The 21,302-nt window shown below is 36.8% G+C and overlaps 1 protein-coding gene across 10 annotated transcripts in view; it reads left to right on the plus strand.

Annotated features, from left to right (window-relative positions):
• PTPRK (protein tyrosine phosphatase receptor type K) overlaps positions 1-21,302 on the plus strand; it is a 400,889-nt gene that overhangs the window by 106,334 nt on the left and 273,253 nt on the right. The gene's annotated exons all lie outside the window — the stretch shown is intronic.

Consider the following 21,302-nt stretch of genomic DNA (forward strand, 5'->3'; position numbering starts at 1 on the left):
ATTCTCCTTTTAGGTTTTATTTTTCATTTGCTCAAGCAGAGTTCTACCTTTCCGTACCTGATGTAATACTATGAACTTCCTGCATCATTTACGCAAGAGGGATGAGACAAGTAATGGAAGGTAGTTGCTGTAATCCAGAACTTGCCATTTTTTTCATTAAATGGGCATATGCAAGGTGATACTTCAGTTATTTGGAAAGACTGTGAAGGTACTGAAGACCACAGAAGTAAACTGCTCCAAAGATATGCTTAGGTTAAGCCCTCTAAATTTCTTCAGGAGGAGCTGTGTCAAAGCCCTGGATATTATAGGAGAAGTGTCATTCTGCCCACCTCAGAAATTGAGACATTGTTATCCCTGCTGAATTAATGATTTTGTGCCACTTGAAGCACTCCCTTGCTCACTGGCTGGCAAGTTTTTCTTGACTAAGAAACATTAAACACAGGTGTAGTTAATTCTTTTTGCAGCTCAGATTACTCCATAGTGGTGTGTCTTCAGTTCTTTAACCCTTCATTTTTCCACGTGTTGTGGACTGAGTTGTGTAAGTTTCTTGGAAAATCAGTGAACTTCAAATTGTTCAAGTCTTGCATTAAATTCTTGTAGTATTGACGAAGACTGAATTACGTTCTTTTGTGATTTGTGCAAGCTATTACTAATGTCACTGAACTGTTGAATTTACATTTGTTCCTGACATGGCAAGGGCAAGCAATTGCTTAATGCTCCAGAGTCCAGATTCATAACTGTTATTTTGTATAATGTAGTGAAAACTATTTGCTCTCCTGTCTTTCTAATAACAGTGTATTTACAGTAAGATGAAGAAAATTGCTATCGGTGTGATGTTTGATATATCATAGGTACGCATGCATAAAATGGTGTCTTTGGGTTTTCTGGTAATTTGAAAAGTAGGGAATAAAGCTGGAAAGAAAGCTGACAGCCTAAGAGAGGGCTTGAGTTGTGACTCCAAGCTTTGTTAGCCATAACTAAAGAATGAAGTTATAGGTAATGCTCAAGGTCTTATTTTTTTTTTGCCAAATTTATTAGGAGTGTAAATTATGTATCGGTGAGGAAAACAGGAAAGAGTACAAATTCTGGAACATTAAATGCAATGTTTTAATACAGCTGTACAAGACAGATTTTTAGTAGGAACTTGCTAAAAGCTTAGAATTTAATTAAACCCTCAACTTTTTGTGAGATGTTAGGAGCTAAGAGCTTGGAGAGGGGGCTGTTGGAGAAAACAGATATTGAAGGATTAGCAGGCCACCTTATCATAGGGGAGCTGAACATGTTATTTGAATCGTCCATGCACAGTAGAGGAAGTTTTTTGTATAAGAACATCTATGGCTGTGTTTATAGGTACAAAGTCCTCATAGCAGGTAATGTCCATTGCAAGGAAACGCTGGCAGCGGTAAATAACGTTCCAGACATCCAAAAGAAACTGTGGTGTGAAACTGTGCAAGCATCAGCTCATGTCTTGACCATTGCTGACACTGGAAGATATCAAGTCTGGTGCTAGCCTTTGAAAAGGACTGGAGCAGGAAGAAGGAAAAACAGTCAGCCTCACAGTGGGGAAAGTTATGAGTAGGATTTCCAAAGTATGTCCTGTGACCTTTGCTGTTCTACATCAGAAATGTTTTGTTAAATAGGGTGGACTCTGGAACTAAATAATTGCCATCTTGAATGCAATTATTTAGGATGTTTAAATTTCTAGCTTGTTCCAGAGTATTGCAGAAGAATCTCATTGAGTGGTTGGAAAATACAAAGAAAGTATTTAAAGTGTGTGAAAGACAATGCACTGATTTAGTTATCCGAACTATGGAATAAGTCTTTATTCACTGTAAAGAGTGCCTGTCAAATAGTCAAATACTGTGAAAGTTGCTGGATGAGAAAATGGAAAGCATTTGTAGACTTCAAAAAAACTGCAGTCTTGTGCTGCCTGTGGACCTTATGCAGTTCAGGGTATATAGAGAGACTGATTTTATTAGAACTTCTTTTGCTGAATGGGGGAAATACTCCAACAAAGGCTACTGCTCTTTGTGTTAGGCAATTTTTAGTTGCTTTTCCAATCATGTCAGTATATCCATGGTCAGTGTTTGCATAGGTGGCATGGTCTTCCAGTCCAACTCAATTTTAGTAGAATTTCCTTTGCAGACATGCTTCTATGACATGGAAATATTGCTTCTTGAAAGAGCCTTTGAAGCAATTTGTAAACCTTCTTGCGTAGCATTTGCTTTCACTAATTTGCCCTGTTATTGTGAGTATGCTGGAGATGTATTACGTGTTTAAGGGAGAGTGTGGTCACGTGGTAAGCTTGTGTTGATTGAATTTTCTTTACCAAAGTGGTGGTATAAATCAGTGGTACTTTCATCTTTTCAAATGATCAGGACTGGATTGAGTATTATCTAAAAGGATATAACACATCTAAAAAGATAAAGAAGCAGAAAAAAAAAGTAAAAAGGTATAAAGAGTGATAGCTCTGTTCCTACCTTTATTTGAAGGTAATGAATTTTGAAAAACACCAAGTAATGTACAGCCCCTTGGACAAGAGAAGTGAGAGAGCATATATGTTAGACATACATACAACCATGAAAAAACAGTATATATGAATACAGAATAGTTTTTCTTAAAATACCAGTAGTGGGGTGGGACAGTGAAAACACATCATAATGAAGGATGGTATGTACATTGGCAGGTAATAAGGGTTTTTTTGACAGATGGGAGTTCTGGATGAATTAATGAATGATAGGACTCTTAGCACAAGAGTTTGGTTATAAAGTGTGGCTCATGAATTCCTGATCTGCTAGCTGGAAAAATGAACATGGGAAAAGATTAGTCCTTTTCTTATGCTGTTCCTTAAACATCCAAATGGCCAGTGTCACAGTTACTTTGTTCTTTTAATGTTTCATGAAAGTAAGATTATTTCAGAAGCTGCTGCCTGTTGCTTTCTCCAGCTCTATCCTATAATGACTTGGAAAGAAAGTAGCTGGTTCTAAACTACCTCTGGGAAGCAGAGGTGCTGGCATGATAAATTAATATTCAACTTTCGATTTTACCAGGAGGTGGATCGGGTGTGGAGTGGCCCATAAATGGATCAAAGGTTATTAATATTAAAAATAGTTTTAAAGTGGTTTGTGAAGCTGCCTAAGTAGCTTCCTCCAAGTTTTGCCCTTTTCCAAATAATAGGGATGTAAATTACTATAAAACTGTGATAGTTTCTGTGGTGGGTGATAACAGGACCTGAATATTCTCAGTTTCATGCTGCATGCCTTAGTGGCAGCTGGTAGGCTAGGAACTAGCAGATATAGCTGAAAAGGCTGGCTGTTACAGTTAAACAATGAGAACTGATTCAGATTCTGCTCTTTAGAGGAAACGTGGGTTATTGTAGGACTGTTCAGATATGCCTTCTAAAAGGTATAGAGCCTTTTTTGGCTTAGTGATCATTGATTTGCATTAAGACCTTCAGGATCTTGGGTTAGGGATTCTTGAAGTAGAAGTTCAGAAGGAAACTGTGAGGCTGTGTTCATTTTATGAAAGAATCTGTCATTTATTTTCTGAATGGTGCATTACATAGTTCTGTGGTGTCTTCAAATTAAAAGAAACCTTGTTGAGTAATCAAAAGAGTATGAATCACTGATTAGCATCTTTATATAGTCAAGAGTACTGTTTTCTGTCTAGAATTGATTAAAAAATATATTTTTATGGTAACAGGATGTAATTGAAACAAAACATCATTATTTTTTAAACTGCTTTTAAAAACATTCTCTTTTTACCTTTCCTCTTTCTGCACTGGAAAGCAACATTCAGCTTTGTTTTTCATTCTTTTAAGGTGTAAATTTTGATTCAGACAAAAACATTTTATAAAGAAATTGCCAAAAAAGTATTGACAAGCTATCTAGCTGTAAGCAGACAACCGTGTTTTTGCATCCTTTTCTACACATCTACATCTCCCTTTTACTACACAGAAGATTTGGTTTGATAGTCGCATAAAGACTTTATGGGGAAAAATTCTCTGGATACTGTTTTTCTGTCTATGAGTATATTCTCAATCTTGTTGAAAATTTAGGCACCACCAGACACATCTTGAAATTAGGAATGCCAGAGAGGTGCATCTTCAGTCTCAGCATTGTTAACTGTAGAGTGAAGTCTGGTAGCTGGAGCTGTGCATATTACGGTTGGCTCATTGATATATCCTAGGCATCTCCCTCTACAGGCTTTCAAAACCGGTGAAGTTTTGTGTATATACCGCCTCTTCTTTTGCACTGAGATAACAAATAAGCAAACAAACAAAAAGTAGTGTCTTTCCCTTGTAAGTTTTATGGTCTTCCTAAAGAATGTTTTTTATCTCTTTGTTTCCTTACGTATTTTTTCCCATGCTGTGTTTCTCCCTAAGTTGAGACTGTAGTTTCTTTAGATTAAGGAGCAGCTTTATATGTACGGAAATTGCATATCCCCTCAGATTCTCCTATAATTCATTTTCTAAATAAATATTTTTGGGATGAGTTTCATGGACTGGAGAGGGTGCCTGGTTAAAATGTGGGAAATTGTTAGCAACCATCTTAAACATAGATATATGTGTGTGTGTGATTTGAAGGATTTGTCTCATTTCTTAACTTATTAAAACATATTGATTGGTCAATTGGATATACTAAATTGTATGAAAAAGTAATTTAAAAAATACATAGCTTTTTGCATTCAGTGAGTACTTGAAAAACTTGAGCTTTATCCTTACTTGTCATTTGTAGTAGACTGGAGGGTGTTCATGCTAGATAGGAATTGTTTTTTTTTTACAAGTGATCATTTCACAGGTTCTTAGTTTTGCTGGTTTTGCAAAAAGACATTAACCAGTGATAAAGTTGTAATCAGTTGTAATCTTCTTTTGGATTCAAGGTTTTTATAGACTTGATCAATGGGGAGTGTCATGAAATGCATGTTGAAGTTGCTTTCAGTGGATTGTTGCTACCCCTTGGTGTTGTTCTGCCCCTGCTTCCCAGGGGGTGCAGTTTCTTAGATATTCTTGAAAGGGCAAATTCTTGGATATTTTTCAGGAGTTTAAATTCAGCATGGAGTTCAGGTTTGGCAAAATAGCTTAAAATTTCATGTCAGCAGTCTTTTATGCACTGTATGGCTGGATGGATATGGGCTATTATTTGTCTAGTTTCCTATTAAATGGAATTTACCAGAGATGTTAATTTGATCAAGGTTAATACATGGAGCCCAGTTCAGTGCCATGTTACGTTTTCACTCACAAGAAAAAACCTGTTTGGTCAGACTGAATTAAAGAAGCAGTATGCATGAACAAAATCTTTTTGTGAGACACCTGGTGCGATTTGTATAAACCAGGAAGGATCTGTGGCAGATTGAATCACTTCAGCAGCATGGCAAAACATTGCTTGGCAAAAATGGCAGCAGGATGTACATGCTAGAGAGCAGGAAGAAAACAGAAGATAAAACTGATGTTTTGTCAGTGGTAGAAGAGATGTTTATCTCTGCTTCACAAAAAAGGAGTCTAGGAGTAAGTGGGAAAGGTCACTTTAATAGTCAAAGGTCTCGTAACAAACAGTATTAAGGGTGCCAGGGCTGTGTTTGTTGGGCTGTGCTGTCCATCTTTCCAACTGCAGTTCTCAGGTATTTCATTATTAGTGTTGATCTCACTGCTGCTGAGATTTTTCTTTTTTTTTCTTGGTAGAAGGTGGGTGATAGCCTTTTTTAAAGGATTGGTAGTGTTTTAATATCATTGGTTGATGTTGGAGGAATGAAAAATTAGTTTTTGTCACCCCCACCCACCATCTGAAGCTTGATATGGGAATTTCTTCAGAATGTGGGTTGGGTATAAAGCATATTTTATTTGAAAAACGTACAATGAACAACCCCCCTCACTGTGCACCTTCCCCTTCCTCAATCCCAGACAACAACGACAGTTCCTCAAAATCTGGCTTAAATAACAATTTTAATATTGCACATTTTTAAGGAAAACAGTCATCATGCAGTAGCATACTAGTTTGCTTCCTAGCATTCCTAGCTATGATTGCATCAAATGTGTAAGAAAAGGGTCGTCTTTGTGTTGTTATTTTCCTTGGCACTTTAGAGAGTGAATAGTCTTTCTAAAACCTCAGAAGTATTATTAAAACCCCTAATACTCAGAATTGTTTCTGAGTGAAGTGCCAGTTTCTCTCAACTATCCAGTTAACTCCTGTTTTCTGGCCTCTGTTCTGGCCTTTTTTACTTACTAGACACTGTTCTCTTTTCTCTGCCCCTCTACATTTTTGATTTACAATTTTATTTGGTATGATTGTCAAATCACAGATAAGAAAATAAGAGATGTAAGACACTGGTAAGGCAAACTGAAGAGTCCTTGTGATTTTATTTCAAGAGCTTTAATCACTTTATATACCCCCCATCTCCTCTGTAAGATATCCATACCCTACATTTATATATTCTCTACAGCTAAGCCCATTACAGATATACATGTGTGTTTTTGTTTTTTTCTAAATGGGGTTAGAAGTGGAATAAGAAATAAAACTTTTCAATTGCATATGTACCTTTGAAATACATCTACAAGAATGTTACAGGCTTTGCTTATCTGAATCTGAACAAGCAGATTAGAGATTCGTAGGAGAGCTAAAAACAAGTTTAGTGAGAGGGAAATAATAAAGAAAATCTCCAAACATCATGTTAATCTTCAAATAATACAATGCAAAGCAATTGGTGGCTCTTCAGTAGTTACTTCCACAGCTTTTCCACAAGTACTGGAGAGGGACAGGGAGCTTCAGAAACTCTGCATCATTCTTAATGGATGTATTCTCTTCCATTCAGTACTTCTGCAGGGAAGGTCAAGGAGAGCCCTAAAGTGCAGCTCATTTGGGGTTTTTAAGGCTATTTTCACTGTTTATGAAATATATAAAGCTTTTCATAGTCTGGAGGCCTAATTAGCTACCTATCCACCGACAAGGACTGGAAGAGTTGTTCCCAGTCTAGTCTTCTATGTGTTGCTTGTGTGCCTACTTATGTGGAACAAACCCCCTTAAGTATTTTGTTTTTATTGCTTAGTCACTTAATGACATCTCTACTGAAATTAAAGTAATAGAGAGTGGTTTTCGTGAGGCAGATATTGGTCTTAAGTGTATTGAAGTCACTAAATTGATGCTGTCTTCCGAAGGTTTATATTGCCAGATATTTGCAACAACAGCAATTCTGTTATTGAATTGATAGCCTAAAAGTGGAAGGTTTTGCTTTTTAAACATGGGCAAGATTTATGTATAAGAATGCATATCCTGGAACGCTTGAAATAATGTTCCAAGTGCATGTTGTTTGGGGAAAAAGATTCTCCTAGGCTTAATGCGCAAAATAATTTAGTTAAAGATCTATTTTAAGAGGACTTTATGATCATGTAGCATAATCTTTCAGCTAACCGTAACGTGTAGCTGCGCTTTGTGAAATAGTATGCTGCTTAGCACTATTTGAAGTGTAGCTTGCTCTCTCTCTTGAACCTCACTCCTCTTCCTCTGTCTTTTCAGCTGTTGGAGTCTTGCATCTAAAGTTGTTAATTCCTCACATTTCCTGGTTTACAACTGTATTTCCCCTTTCCCCTTTCCTTTCTTTGTAATGCACTTGTTCTCCATTACTTTGAGAAGTCTCCCAGCATTCTACCACAAGCAGTCTTGCAGAGTACTACTGCTTTTTCTTACTATAATGCATTCTAGGGCTGGTCCTGTAGAACTCGGTTGTTAACCTTCTGCTGCTTGATGGTTGCCCTTTTAACAAAGTGTGGCTGGATTTTTATTTTTGTGTGTGTGTGTCTATAGCCATGTTTTTCTTTCACATATGTATAAAATTTTCATCTCTGCTTTCCCATCTGGTTTTGTGATACTTTTTTTCCAGCAGCATGTTTGATGTGGGGTGGTTTTTTTTGTTTGTGTTTTTTTTGTGTGTGGGTTTTTTTTGTTTGGTTTTGTTGTTATTTTTTTTTTTTAATAGAGAGTTTCAGGGTGATGAAAGCCATATTTATATGGTAGCTTCTACTGAATTTGCCTTTTGTTTATAATTATTTTATTTTATTATCTTATTTTATTTCCTCCCCCTTTGCATTTATTTTGTTCTGGGCAATAAGGTTCTTGCCATAGGAGTGTGAACTAGTTAGGAGGAAAGCGTTTAAATGGGAAGAAGAATTTTTTGCCTACTCATCATCGCAGTGATGAGTTGTCCTGAATAGAAATGAGTAAATCTGGCAGAGAAATGTGTAGTATTAAATTTGCCTATTAAATTGGCTAACTCTCAGAAACAATTCAGAGCCATATTGAAGTGTCTGCCTATGTAATTGTGTTGTAGGTATGTATGTTATGGTCTTGTTCCTTCTTCAGCTTAATTACACAGCATCCAAAATGATTCATGAAAGATGAAGATTGTTTCTGTTGAATCTGATGGGACTATTATGTGTTTGGAGGTGATGTAGGATTGCTCCAGCCCTTTTCATTACTTTGGGTACTGCATGTTGGTGTGTGTTTGGTTTGAAATGAAAGGGTAACAATAAGAGCCTTTTTGTATGACTTACTATTACATCGAATGGAAATTTTCCGGTATGCTGCTTAAAGTGAGTTTCTCTGGCAGCAAGGCATTTTCAATAGTGTTATGATTTATCAGTGTAGAATCCTTTTATCATACCAATGTGATTCCCCTGTCAGTCTGGAGTAAGTAATCAAATTTTTAAGGCTTTGACTGGAGGTGAAACTTTATAACCTTTGCTGCTTTGAAGGCGAGAGCAATTTTTTTTAATTGTTAGAGATGATAAATAGCTGTCCAAGTAATTGTACTTTATAAAGACAATAAGGCACTGATCACTCAGAGTAGGAAATGCACTTGCCGACCTTTGAATTAAAGGAGAAATTTTGGCAGATATTAAAAATTATGGTCTGTTGGTAGTTTTCCTTCCTGAAAGTTATGCCTAGCTGTGATTTTGAACCAGAGTAGCATGGTTTAAATGACATTATCATTCCTTTTCTCATGGAAAGTATCGATTCATTGGATATCACATAATATGAAAGTGTTAGCATTTTAAAGCAAATGCTAATTTACTAAAAATTAATATATTCTCTGAATATAAATTACAAAAATACACTAGGATGATTAGTTGCTATGAGACACACAGAACTGAATAAGTCCTGGCAAAAGAGAAGCGCAACATTAAGGACAGAGTTTGGAGTAATTGCTTTAGGTACAGTACAGCTGTCTGGCATTACATAGGTATAGATATTAGGTGCAATCAATGTATACTTTCATTTCCTTCTGTTTTCTTCACCCTCCTATATCCCCGTACACCCAAAATCTTCAAAGGTGCCTTTTGTGTGGAACTGTTTAGCGTTGCGGGAGAGAGACATATCTCTTGATAATTCTAGCAATATGCATCATTTAAATGCTGATTTTATCACACATTGTTCAAATCAGTTCATTAAAATTAAACATCACTGAATACTTCCATAGCCACCTGCACTGTCTTAATTCCTGTTTTGTTAAACGACTGAGCCATATGGTTGCTTCAAGCTTTGTCTCACCCTAGCCATGTTGCATATTTCAAAAATGCTTGATTATATTAAAGAAAAAAAGTGCTTCTTTCAAAATATATCTTGCACTTCTCAATGTATTATTTTTTTCCTATCAGTTTTATAGTAGATTTACAACTAAAATGGTATTTAGTACCTGACTGGAAGAAATTAATGGTTTTTATGAGCTGTATAGAATTAAAAAAAAATATTTTTAGCTTTAGAAGGTATCTAAGTTTGGTTGGGTTTTTTTTTGTTTTGTTTGGTTTTTTTTCTGTGTTTTTTGCTTGTTTGTTATTGTTGTTATTTTGCTTTTTGTTCAGACAAAGCAGTTACACCAACCCAAGCCCTACAACCTAATTGTTGATGTGGGTCCCTAAATCTCTGGGCGTTTATTTATAATTATATGAAACATACATACAGAAACGAAAACACTGGAGAAGGGAATGAGGCAAATTGAGATTGCAGCTGTAGAGAGTCAGAATGGCTTTTGCATTTATAGTCTCTGAAATCCTTTTCCACCTTGCCTCTCTCCACGTGGAGTCACACACTTGGTTGTTAGCAGCTTGCCCAAAAAAGCCAACCAAAACCCCCCAAACCCAAATGATTGATTCTTATGTACAGTAGACTATATGTAACTAATTTCTATTGTTAGGGTTTTTTTTCTTGATGGACCAATCAGTTCCACTCATAATGGAAACAGCTGTGTAACAGTAAACTTTAATTTAATAGAGGCAAACATTTTCCAGAGCTGCGGGTTTCTTAACTTACATACCATAGTCTGCAGTTAAATAAGATGCTCCTAAAGAAAACCTGTTGTGTTTGTGCTGTCAGCTGATCTCATTCCCCAAACTCCTTGAGGTGCAGTTCTCAGTACTACTCAGCTGGCAGCGTGGGTGCTGCACTCTTTTTCAGGTCATGCCTTATGTTATCTGCCCTCTTATCAGCAAGATTTCTCCTTCCAAAAAGGAAGGATAAGTGTGTAGGCTTGAGGCATGCAGCCATAACCTCAGCATCCTGTTGCAAATGATGCTGAAGTGCAGCTCCCTTTCCCGCCACCAGCATTTCAAACTGCAAAGGTGCCAGGAGGGTTGTGTCTTGGAGCTGTGGAGGTGATACAAGGCTCAGAGGTGAGCAATCCAGCCAGTCTGGGTGGCCTGGATGGAGTTACTTGTGCGTGCCCTGGGGGCAGGTGTCCTTGCTGACCCCTGGAGTCCAGGGAGTAGCTACTCCTGATGCTGACCTGGACAGTGCAAGGGCTAGGCATTGAAAGGAGCATAGCTGATGACCTTCAGCTCCTTACTTTTCAAAATTACAGTATGTTTTTTGTGGTAGTGAGCAAAGGTACTCATTCTGAGGAGCATGGTGAAGGAAGGTCTGTAACAGTTACTAAAGTGCAAATTAATTTCTCTGTATAAGGAAAAGGGAGTGAAGCACTAAATATCATAGATCTTAACCTAAGCTTACTCTGTTAAGGTTAGGGAAGAAATATCCTGATGAAACTGAAACTGCTTACAGTAGGCAAAAAGCTGCTTGGAAAATACTGGTAGTGTCCAGCCATTCTTTACATTTTCATCAGTGCTGTGGATGATGGAACAGAAGTGTCCTTTTAACTTGCTGAGGAAATCCAGGTTACTGAGCCTCCCAGCCTTTTTGAGGATAGTTTGGGGTTGAAAGAGATTATGATGGATTGGGGTACAACTAATCAGGAAGAACTGAAAAACAATGGAAAAGAAATTGTTCTGTGCAGGCTTCAACTACACTTGGGTGGAATGTTTAGCAGCATGAGGGCTAGATGAAGCAGTAATAATGCACAAATGTTTTTTTGTGGTTCCTGCGACTTGCTAATTAAAAGCGAATCCACCTTGTTACAGTGTTGTGAAAAAGGCAGCTGTTTGTATGTTTTTCTTAGCGTGATTAGAAGAATAGGAACTGGGAACTTGTAGTCACTTTTGAGCATGGAGGGAAAATACCTGTTCTGGGAAAGCTCAGAGGAAAGCAACAGAAGTGACAGAAGGCTAGATAGCAGCATATCCTCTCTGGAAATACTGAAGAAATTAGGATCGTCTTTCCTACAGGAGAGAAAAAGGAAACTGAAATTTTCAGAAATTAAAAGGTTGGTGCAAAGAAGTTGGTAACCTAATCCTCATGTTGGCTGGTGGTAGGTTAAGCAGTGCTAATCTTAAATTGCAGTAAGAGAGATTGAGGTTGGAGATAGCTAAAACATTAATTGAATTCTGGAACCAAGTGCTTAATAACGGTCTCTTACCAGGGCCGTAAGTATTCTGGGATCTACTATCATGGTCTTCCCCTCTGAAATACCTCTATGTACATAAATGCCAGGCGAAGTTGTGTGTCTTTTGTATGTGAGAAAGGAACCTGTCAGCTAACAATGCACAGACTTTATGGTCTATTTTTATCATTTTTTTTGGAAAGAGTTTAAATTTCTTTTTCTTCCTCTGTTTGCTGTGGATTTCCATTCTGTACAGGGAATGGATTCTGGTTAGCCCTTCATCAATTCCAGGAAGATTGGCAGGTAAAACATAAGTGGAAATAAATATTTTATCTTTTTTTAGAAACTACTTTGTAATGCTGAACAATTGTGCTCATTTTCTCATTTTTTAAATATTTCCTTCATAGGAAGAGATGTTTTTTAAAAAAAATTAGTGTTGGAAGACAATACTATATGGTTAACCTTCATTTTCTGAGCTACTTCTTGTTACTTTGTGTACCTTATTTGGACATTCAGAACATTTGAAGGCAGTACTACAATTCACAGCTGTTAACAACTTCAATTTTCCTTTATGGTTTCGGAAAATTCTAATTCTGAAAGAGAAGTTTTAGAGACTGAAATTGTATCCTTAGCTCAGGATAAATTATGTACTCATTTAGGAAGTACAAGCACAAAAACTTTATGTAAAAGCTTAACTGCAGTTAAAAAAAACCCAGAAAATTAAATAGCTCCTTGCACGACTTGGTACTCTGGTGTCTGTGTGGTGGCATTGGAGGAACCAAAGTGTGAAATAATCACACAAGAAATTTGCATGAAATTGCATTTGGAACATGGGTTCAATTCCTAGTCCTAATTAAGTGCAGTGTTTGACTAATGAATATTAGTGTTAGAAGTTTACAAGTTGCCTGAAGTGGAGACTAGGTTCTCATCTGTCATATGGTACATCTTCTGATAGTTTCGAAGTTTTGAGTTTTTTAGAATTTTAGGTTAATCACGTTAGTTGGTGTCAAGCATTACCTGGTAACCTCAGGCAGATAGGGAATGTTTTATGGGGTGGGATGAATTTGCCTAGTGTATTTTGTTGGCATCTTGAACTTCAGTATTCAAAATAGAGGATTTAAATAGCATTAGCATGTATAAACTAGCTATTTGGAAGCAAAAAGCTGTTTCAAGTTTTTATTACTTGGAAATTGTGGTGTCAAGAGGAAAGATGCTGATCCTCATAAACTGAGATGTTTTCTGCGAAAAAAATAAAAATCCCCCCAAAACCAAGAAAAAACACCAAATCCCATTAATAGCTGTGAACTCTAAGATTTTCTCTAGAACAGCAGTCCTTATTTATATGCACTCTTTTTTCTTGCTGTTCTTCTCATTGCTGAATACTGAGACCAATTATTTCTTTCAAAACTCTATGAAAAATGCTCGTAAGTTAGCATGAGTGATTTTTATAATAGGTAGGGTTGTTTCCATCCATTTCAAAAGTATTTCCCTGTGGAAGAAAGATGGTGTGTATTAGAGTGTAAAACCAATTGAGGTTCTAATATAATTTGAGAAAAAAAGAGTTTATAGGGAGAGCTTGCTTATTTATCTATTCGTTTATTTTAAAACAACTAATTCACATGGAAAATATGGTGAACTCTTAGGCATCCTAGCCTCCATCATGCTTGATGGAGATGCATCAAACATCAAACTAAATACAGGTTATAACCATTACTCTGGATGTAATGTATTAATGCTAATCAGTCTAAGTATCTGGGGAGAAGAGTAGTTGATGCCTGTGGAATGGAGGGCTGTTAGCAAGAGGCAAGGCATGACCAGAGTTGTCACGCACCATAAAAGCCATTTGTCTGTTTTAACTGTGAACTCTAGCATCTAGGAGAGAAAGAATTCTAATATTTGAACTCAGGTTTCTAGTGTGTTATTTAAGCCTCCCTAGAGTATGAAGACTCTGTGTTTTGGGTGGATTTTTAATAGATTTTTGTTGTTTTTATTGCCTGTATGAATTCTTTCTGGTGCACAGCTGATATTTAGGGGTTTTAATCTTGTTTCCATGTTTGTTAATATGATGGATTATGAATCATCCTGTTCTTGAATAGGATTATTCAGTGGATTTTTTTTTATTTTTTTATTTACATATATGTAGGATCCATGGATTTTGACTGTTCTCTTTAGGTGGTGTTGCGTTATTTATTATTGTTATCATAGAGATGCATTATAGAGCTGCTTGCGCTTATAAGATCGACATCACAGTAACTGGAAAATTCAAAGAATTCCAGAAATAGCTGTCTGTGGATGTTCCTTTTTTTCAGTCTTTTTCTTTCCATATAAAATTCAGAGCTTTATGGGGCATTCAGTGTTAATGTACCGCACTTGTTACATTGCTTAAGATGTTATTTTACAAATATAACCATGTGTAGTTGGTGGTCTGAAGACAGATTGAAGACTTCCTTGGAAATAATAAACTTCAAGGTTGGGTTTTTTTGGGTGTTTTTTGGTTGTTTTTCTTTTTTTTTCTCTTAAACAAGTACTTAAATCCACTAAATAGTACTGCAGTTGTATTGATAAAGACATGACTCCTGTTTTTCAGCTGGAGTGTGAATCACTACAAAGTAAGGTATGTACTTCAGAGGGGAGACTGGGTGATATTTTGAAGAATAGGTAACAATTTGCTAGTAGATCTATCTTCTGAGCAATAGTAGGTATTATTTCCACTATTTAGATATCATTCTATATTGTTTTTCAGAACTCTCATCAGTGGCAACTGTTATCAGTAGTTGATTCTTAATTCATGTTGAGCATTTAATCAAGGGATCTACAGCTTCTTACGTGTAGGTCCTACATCTATAAAAGGAATAAAATCTGAAAAAAAGATGACGATTCTTCAGGTTGCTCTTGTATAAAGTAGTGTTCTGAGGAAAATTATTTTCAGAGCCAGAAAAATTATTTGATGCCAAGAAGAAGTAGTCTAAAATACCGGAATGATTATTCTTTCAGTTACCAAAAAAAAAAAAAAGTCTAATGAAACTATTTTATAAGCCTCCCATGCTTTAAATAAATTCCAAGATTACTTTCAAGAAATACAGGGCATATAATTTCCTCTTCTGAAAGGTCTGTAATAAGAATTGTAATCTGCTGTCACATACAGTAATGATTATGGCTTTTGAGGCTTTATTTAACTGTTGGTTATCCTTGGGAGTGGTATTCTCAGCAGATTGTTAATTCTTATTTTCTGCTGTCACGTGCTCATTCAGGGAATGACCGTTTTAATTTCTGTTTTCAATTTCAGTGTCTTAAGCTGATAGGAATAAGTATCTTCTCAATGTGCGTTAAATACTGTTGCTTTTGGAAGAATGATTACTGAGTTAAAGACACTCTGAATCTCTGAATGTTAATTCTGCTTCAGAAATTATGTTTTCCCTCTCAGTTAAAATCTAAATCTAAAAAAAAAAAAAAAGCCCTGAAGAGTTTGAGAGTTTGCAGGTTTTGGGTTTTTGGCTTGTTTTGCTTTTGTGTCCCTCCCCCCCCCCCCCCCCCCCGGTTTTTTCTTTTTATGTGGTGTTTTTTGTTTGTATTTTTGGTTTGGTGGGTTTGTTGTGTGTGGGTTTTTTTGTTTTTTTGGTTTTTTTTGTTTGTTTGTTTGTTTTTTTTTTTAGTTGTCAATGAAGAGAAAATAATCCTACAGCTATTTTTTTGAGCTGTCTTTCTCTAAAGGCTTTCCATATACTTGAAAGAAGTTACTTTTAACTGCCTTTCCCACCTTGGGGAAATAAACCTTGTCTATGTATGTTCTATAGCTTCAGTTTCCTTTCCTGTCATATTTTAACCTGGTTTTGGTGCTTGTTCGGCAATTCCAGGAGTCAGTTCATTTCCCTTACCTGGGAAGAAATCAAACTTTTCTGTCCCCTTGCCTCTCTTAAGAGTGGGATAGGAGACCTGGGTCATTTTTTTGCTGCGTTTGGGTGTAGATTTGGCTCATGCAAGACTGATGGGCACAGATGGAGGAGGACTAGAGCTGTATCCATGTGCTGGGAGGAAAAGCATTGTGTGTTTCAACAGCAGTGAGCTTTCAGGTTGCCGTGGCTGACATTTGTGACCGTTCTGTGGACTTGATTTTGTTCACCACAGCAAATGCCCAGTACACTGAAGACTTACATAAATACTCAGCGCTCACATTGTCTAGAAGACTGTCTTAGAATAATATAATATTTTCAAATTTGGCTTTGATTTCTTTCCGAATAAATAATACCCCACAGAGGACATGGGTTTCATCTGTGTCTGCTTGTAGCCTCAGTAAAGTGTGCTGCTTTAATCAGTATTTGAAAAATCTAAGTGTCCCTTGGCTTGAGGGTCTGTTTGGGTGTTCAGTTTATGTTCACTAGTGGTGTTGATATGGTGTCATCGTAGTCAAATAGCTGGACACAGATGGCCAGCATTGGCCAGCATCCTGAAGGTCTTCCACAAGAGTGAGAGAAACAAAATTAATGCACAGAGACAAGTCTGTGTGTTAATGGTCTTATCCAACCAAGTAATATCAGAGCAGTTTATAGCAATGGTGAAGCAAAATGAATTTCAGTTCTTTTTTACACCTGTATTTCATATAGTGAAGTTGTTGTAGGTGTTTGTGGATGTCGGTGTCTCCATGGAACTGATTTTTCCCAGGAGCTTTGGCAGTGTCAGCTGCCCCTCTGGAAGCAGCTGCATGTTAGAACATCTTACTGCCTTTAGGCTGTGCAGACATGAATAGTACCCAGTTATCTGCTATCCCAATCGGATAGCTTCATACTGAATTGATATTATTCTAGAGTTGGAAGTTTCATGGAAATTTTGCATTTTCTTCCAGACAGATAGCTGACCAGTGTATGCTGCTCCTTGAGCAGCCAGATCAGCCTCTGGGTGACTGAGAAGTATCCTTACAGTCACCATGCCACCACTCATGGGATATTTATGGGTTTACCCCAGAATTTCAGGCAACTTAGAACTGTTGTTACTTCTGTCTTAGACATCCATTCATGGACACTGATGCCACAAATTCATGACCAAGTGCCTTGTTTAATTCTCAAGAAAATATGAAACTATTCCGTGTGCCTTCTGGTTACTTAAATGCAGCTTACCACTCAGTGACATTGTCCTTTCATAAGCTTGCCTAATGCACCATATCAAATGTCATTTTCTGAATGTTTTGTTCGAAGAGACTGTTCAAAGGAGCATGTCATAAGATAAACACTCTTTGTACAGATGCTACAAGCGTGCATTACAAATTTCAGGTGCTGACATTTTCCTGTCTTAGATTTTGGAGTGCTTAAAGCCTATGTATTTGTTAAAGATCCATCACAAGAAAAAACGGAGAAAAGACTTAAATTATCATACCTCAGAAACAGTGTATCATCATGTTTACTTTCTCTCCATCAGTACAAACACAAATCCACGGAGAGCTGGTCTTATGTACTAGAAAACTAAGAATTCAAACACTTCTGAAGTGTGTATTTTTCATGTTTATTCCTATGTAAAATGTTAGTATGGGGAACAGAATTTTTGTAGCTGCTTGTAGCCTGATGAATGATTTTCAGTCAAAACTTCTTCATAAACTTTGCTCTAAATACCAGTATACCTTTGAAACTTTTTTCTTACTTTCTTTTGTTTTGTTTTTATATTAATTGACAAGCATTTTCTTGTTGTCATGGAATGAGTCGTGAGTAACCCTAGTATCATGCAAGTAGGATTCTAGGTGTGAATATTGGTAATGTGTGTGTTACCCGTGAGGCTAATTCTATCTCTGACCTGGTACTGTTTTTTTTTACCTTGCCTGAATTGCCCTTATTCTGTACTGCCTTGTCAAGCAGTCTCCCTGTTACTTGGCCTTCATGGGTGTGGAAAATGGGAGAATCCCAGCTACATGACCCGGCTATTGAACAGTGCTTTTGGCATTGTCAAGTACAGGCTGGAGGGCAGGACACCTTTTCTCATCATATGAATTTCCAGTGTCTGAAGAGCTATTGCAGCCTGTTAAACTGAGTTTCTGTTCAAATGAGTGTGTACTCTGCCTTTATTTACATGGTGTAATTTACATGGTTATTTTAATAAGTCTTGGTCTTTATTGGAAGGGCAGGGGAAGAAAAAAGGTTGCATTCTCCAGAAAAAATTCTCGTGTCTTCATGTTGTATTTTTTTTTGCTGTTGTTTCTAATATTTGTGGTAAATTCAGAGTCTTGTCTTGACTTGCATTTGAGTTGAGGTGCATTGACAGTGAGATATGCAGCAAAGTTGAAATTAGTCATCATATTTTTTTCTCCTTTCATTTTGACATTCTATAAAGAAATTGAAACAAGCCTTCAAAAATTTGAAGGGGAATAATACAGCAGCTGTATTGTGTAACAGTGTGTGTAACGATACTCTGAAGTGTAGCCTTTTAAAGAAATTTTTGAGAACTCTTGTGTAACATTGTTTTTTAATTCTTGTGCATGAAAGCAGCAGACTGATAGGCAAATCAGGATATAATGATATTGCATATTTTGTGTGTGTATCAAGCAATGCATCTAAAATGGGATTATAGTGTCTTTACATTTAAGTCTAGATACACTACTTAAGGCGTGAAACTGAACTGATGGTGTGAGCATTAAAATTACAAAACTTAATATTGTCTCCAGTTCTTCTTCATAATTTCTCGAATACTGCTTTTTCTCTGTCCTAGGGTGGCAGATATTAACTGTTTTGGGTAATGTAAGGAGAAAGAGGAAGAGTAGGCTATAATGGTTTGAGGATTTATTTTTTTTTAACCCAAGCAGATGGAGGTTTATCTGGATATTTAATTTATTCGTTGGTTGGTATTTTTCTTTTAAAAAGAAGATTTCTTCTTGCAAGAAGGAAAAATTAATAGCTTTTGAGGTTTTATCATTAGCTTCCTCTTTTTTCGTTCTTGCAAGTTAAATACATGCAAAGGGCCATCTGTAAAATGATTACAGGAATATGAAGAACAAAATAAGCAAAAATACTACAGTGTGGAGAATGTAGGTTTTTCTGTGAATTTATGTAGGTGATTCAGAACTTCTCTTTGGAGTCTACTTCCAGCTGCAAGCCTATTTCTGCATTTTCATTGTCCACCGTCTTGTAAAGGTTGCCTGAAACCTAACTGGGGACTGTAATGTTATAGAGTCATTATTAAAAATAAATAAAAAGATCACCTAGTCATGAGCTTAAGGCTAGTGCACGCAAGTACCTTGACTATCCACTGACATTGCCGTGAAGTAAAGGTAACCCCTTCCTTTAACTTTATGGGGAAGACTTCTTTTCACCTGCTCTTCTGTGAATCTATGTAAACATCTTCTCTTGCTCCCTACTATGGTGGGATATGTATCAGTCCCCCCCTTCCTCGTCAGCAAACAACAAAGCTGAATCCACTTCTGTACACATAAATCTTATTGCATATGAAATTCAGAACTTTCTGAACTATTATTTTTCACCCAAAGATCACATAGTTGTGTCCTAGTAACTGAAGAAGCACACTTCCAGGCAGGGAAGTTACTACAGTGTGCCCTCAAAATGGAGATGTTTGATGGTTAATACTTGTTTTGAGGAAAGAGGATTTGCAGGAGTCAGAGACAAGCCTGCTGAAAATTACAAGTTTAACACTTCAGACAGAAGCCAGTTTTTCAGGGAGCAAGGAAGTGAGAGAAAATAATTTGCTCAGGAAACTGATCTTGCCACATTGATATGTTACAGCAGGCATATTTTATTTAAGGATTATTACTTCTTTTCTTTTTTTTTTTAATCTTAGTGTGATTCCTTACCTGCAATTAACTGCTAGATGATAAGAAAGCTTGATTTTCATTAGGGGATAAAAACTAAGGCTTTTCACAACTAATTAGTTAAGGAATTCACTTGTTCTGAAGTGATCTGTCCTTGTCACTGAGTTAGGACATAAAGTTCAATGCTTATCAAAATAAAACACTGAAAGCTACAAGGAATATACAGATATATTTAATAATACAGCTGTGGAAAAGTCTGATGTCTCTTATTACGTATCTGTGTAGATGCCTTTTACGAGAGTTCATGAATAAGTGCTGAATACGCATCAAAATCTTCCTGAAAGTCAGATCCTAATGTGTTACTCTTGGTGTGAGCTGGGTAAAGACCTAGGAGGCTGTGCAATTTAGCTGTTTTCATACTCTGATGTTTCTATTCTGTACAGGAGAGAATTGGGTTGACCTTTTACATCAGGAATAATATTAGGAGCTATGAACTGGCAAGTAAATAGAAGACACTTAAGAAAAGCAAAAAAGAAAGGGTGGAGTTTGATTTAGAGAAATGTAAGCTATGTGTAAGTAGAAAAAAATCAACACTCAAGTGTGTTGGGGGAAAGAGAATGTGCTTTATGAATTTTAAACTTTGTAAACTTGTAAGGATGGAGAAGAGTCTTTCGGGAATTATGGAGAGGAGGGTGAAGCAGAATCAATGTCAAACTACATGTTTCAAGAAAAAGGTTACTGATGAGCTGTGGTGCATTTTGTAACTGTCCTACTGCCAAAGTAAATATTGGGCATGGTGAAAAATAGACAGTAAAAGGGATAGTTAATAGCAGTGGCTCTTTGTCAAGGTGTAAATCATGACTTTTGGATACTTTGCACCTCTAATTTCTTACAGCATCATCTACGGATGGAATTAATCCTTTCTGTCTTGAAAAAGAAAAAAAAAAAAAGAACTTTTGCTCTTTCACGTTAAGTTTCTTTTTGTTCAGTCCACAAAATATGGATGCTATTTATTTATTTATTTTGGGTTTTAATGAGGCAACTCACTTGCACTGACTTTCTTCTTGTAAAGTCTTAGCGGGAAATAGAGCACAGGTCAGTTGTTTTTTTCTTTTTCTTTCTTGTCTGAAGAGTATGTGTATGTAGTGTTTTAAATCTTGTGCTTGATCTGTTAAGCTAGTAATGATGGAAGAAATCACAGAGTCTGTCTCCACAGGGATTTAATAAAATGGTATATGCATTGTGTAGCTGCAGTTAGCTAACACTGTCTAAACTGCTACTCTTTAGTTTTTCAGCAAATGTAGTGGGTTGACCTTGGCCAGAGCCCCATCCCACTCCTTATTCACTCCCTGCAACAGCACAAGGGGAATAAATAAAGTGGAAAAGATCATGGGCTGAGACAAAGATGGGGAGATCGCTTCTTTAATAAATCACCAGTTACTGTCACAGGCAACACAGACTGAACTTCGGGAAAAAATGACTTCATTTCCACCTCACCCTCCAGCACAAAGGGATGGAGACTGAGGGCTGTGGTCAGTCCATTGCACTTGGTCTCTGCTACTCCTTCCCTCTCATCTGTTCCCTACTGCAGCCGGAAGCACCATTTTGAACAGTTAGCTTTAACATTTGCTCTAAAGTCTCATTGAAATTCTCAAGTAGTTAGTTAATCTTAAGGATTAATAAGATTGTTGAGCATTTCCCTCATTTGTACTTAGCATTTCTGCCAAGTCCAGTAATAACGTACCATCTAGCACGTAATTGCCTGTCCTCTTGTTATTTCTCACTGTGTTAACATTAAATA

This window comes from Pezoporus flaviventris, unplaced genomic scaffold (genome assembly GCF_033815535.1).
Source record: "Pezoporus flaviventris isolate CSIRO_AGI_PZ_B2104156 unplaced genomic scaffold, CSIRO_AGI_Pfla_v1 ptg000081l, whole genome shotgun sequence".
NCBI classification, from domain to species: Eukaryota; Metazoa; Chordata; class Aves; order Psittaciformes; family Psittacidae; genus Pezoporus; species Pezoporus flaviventris.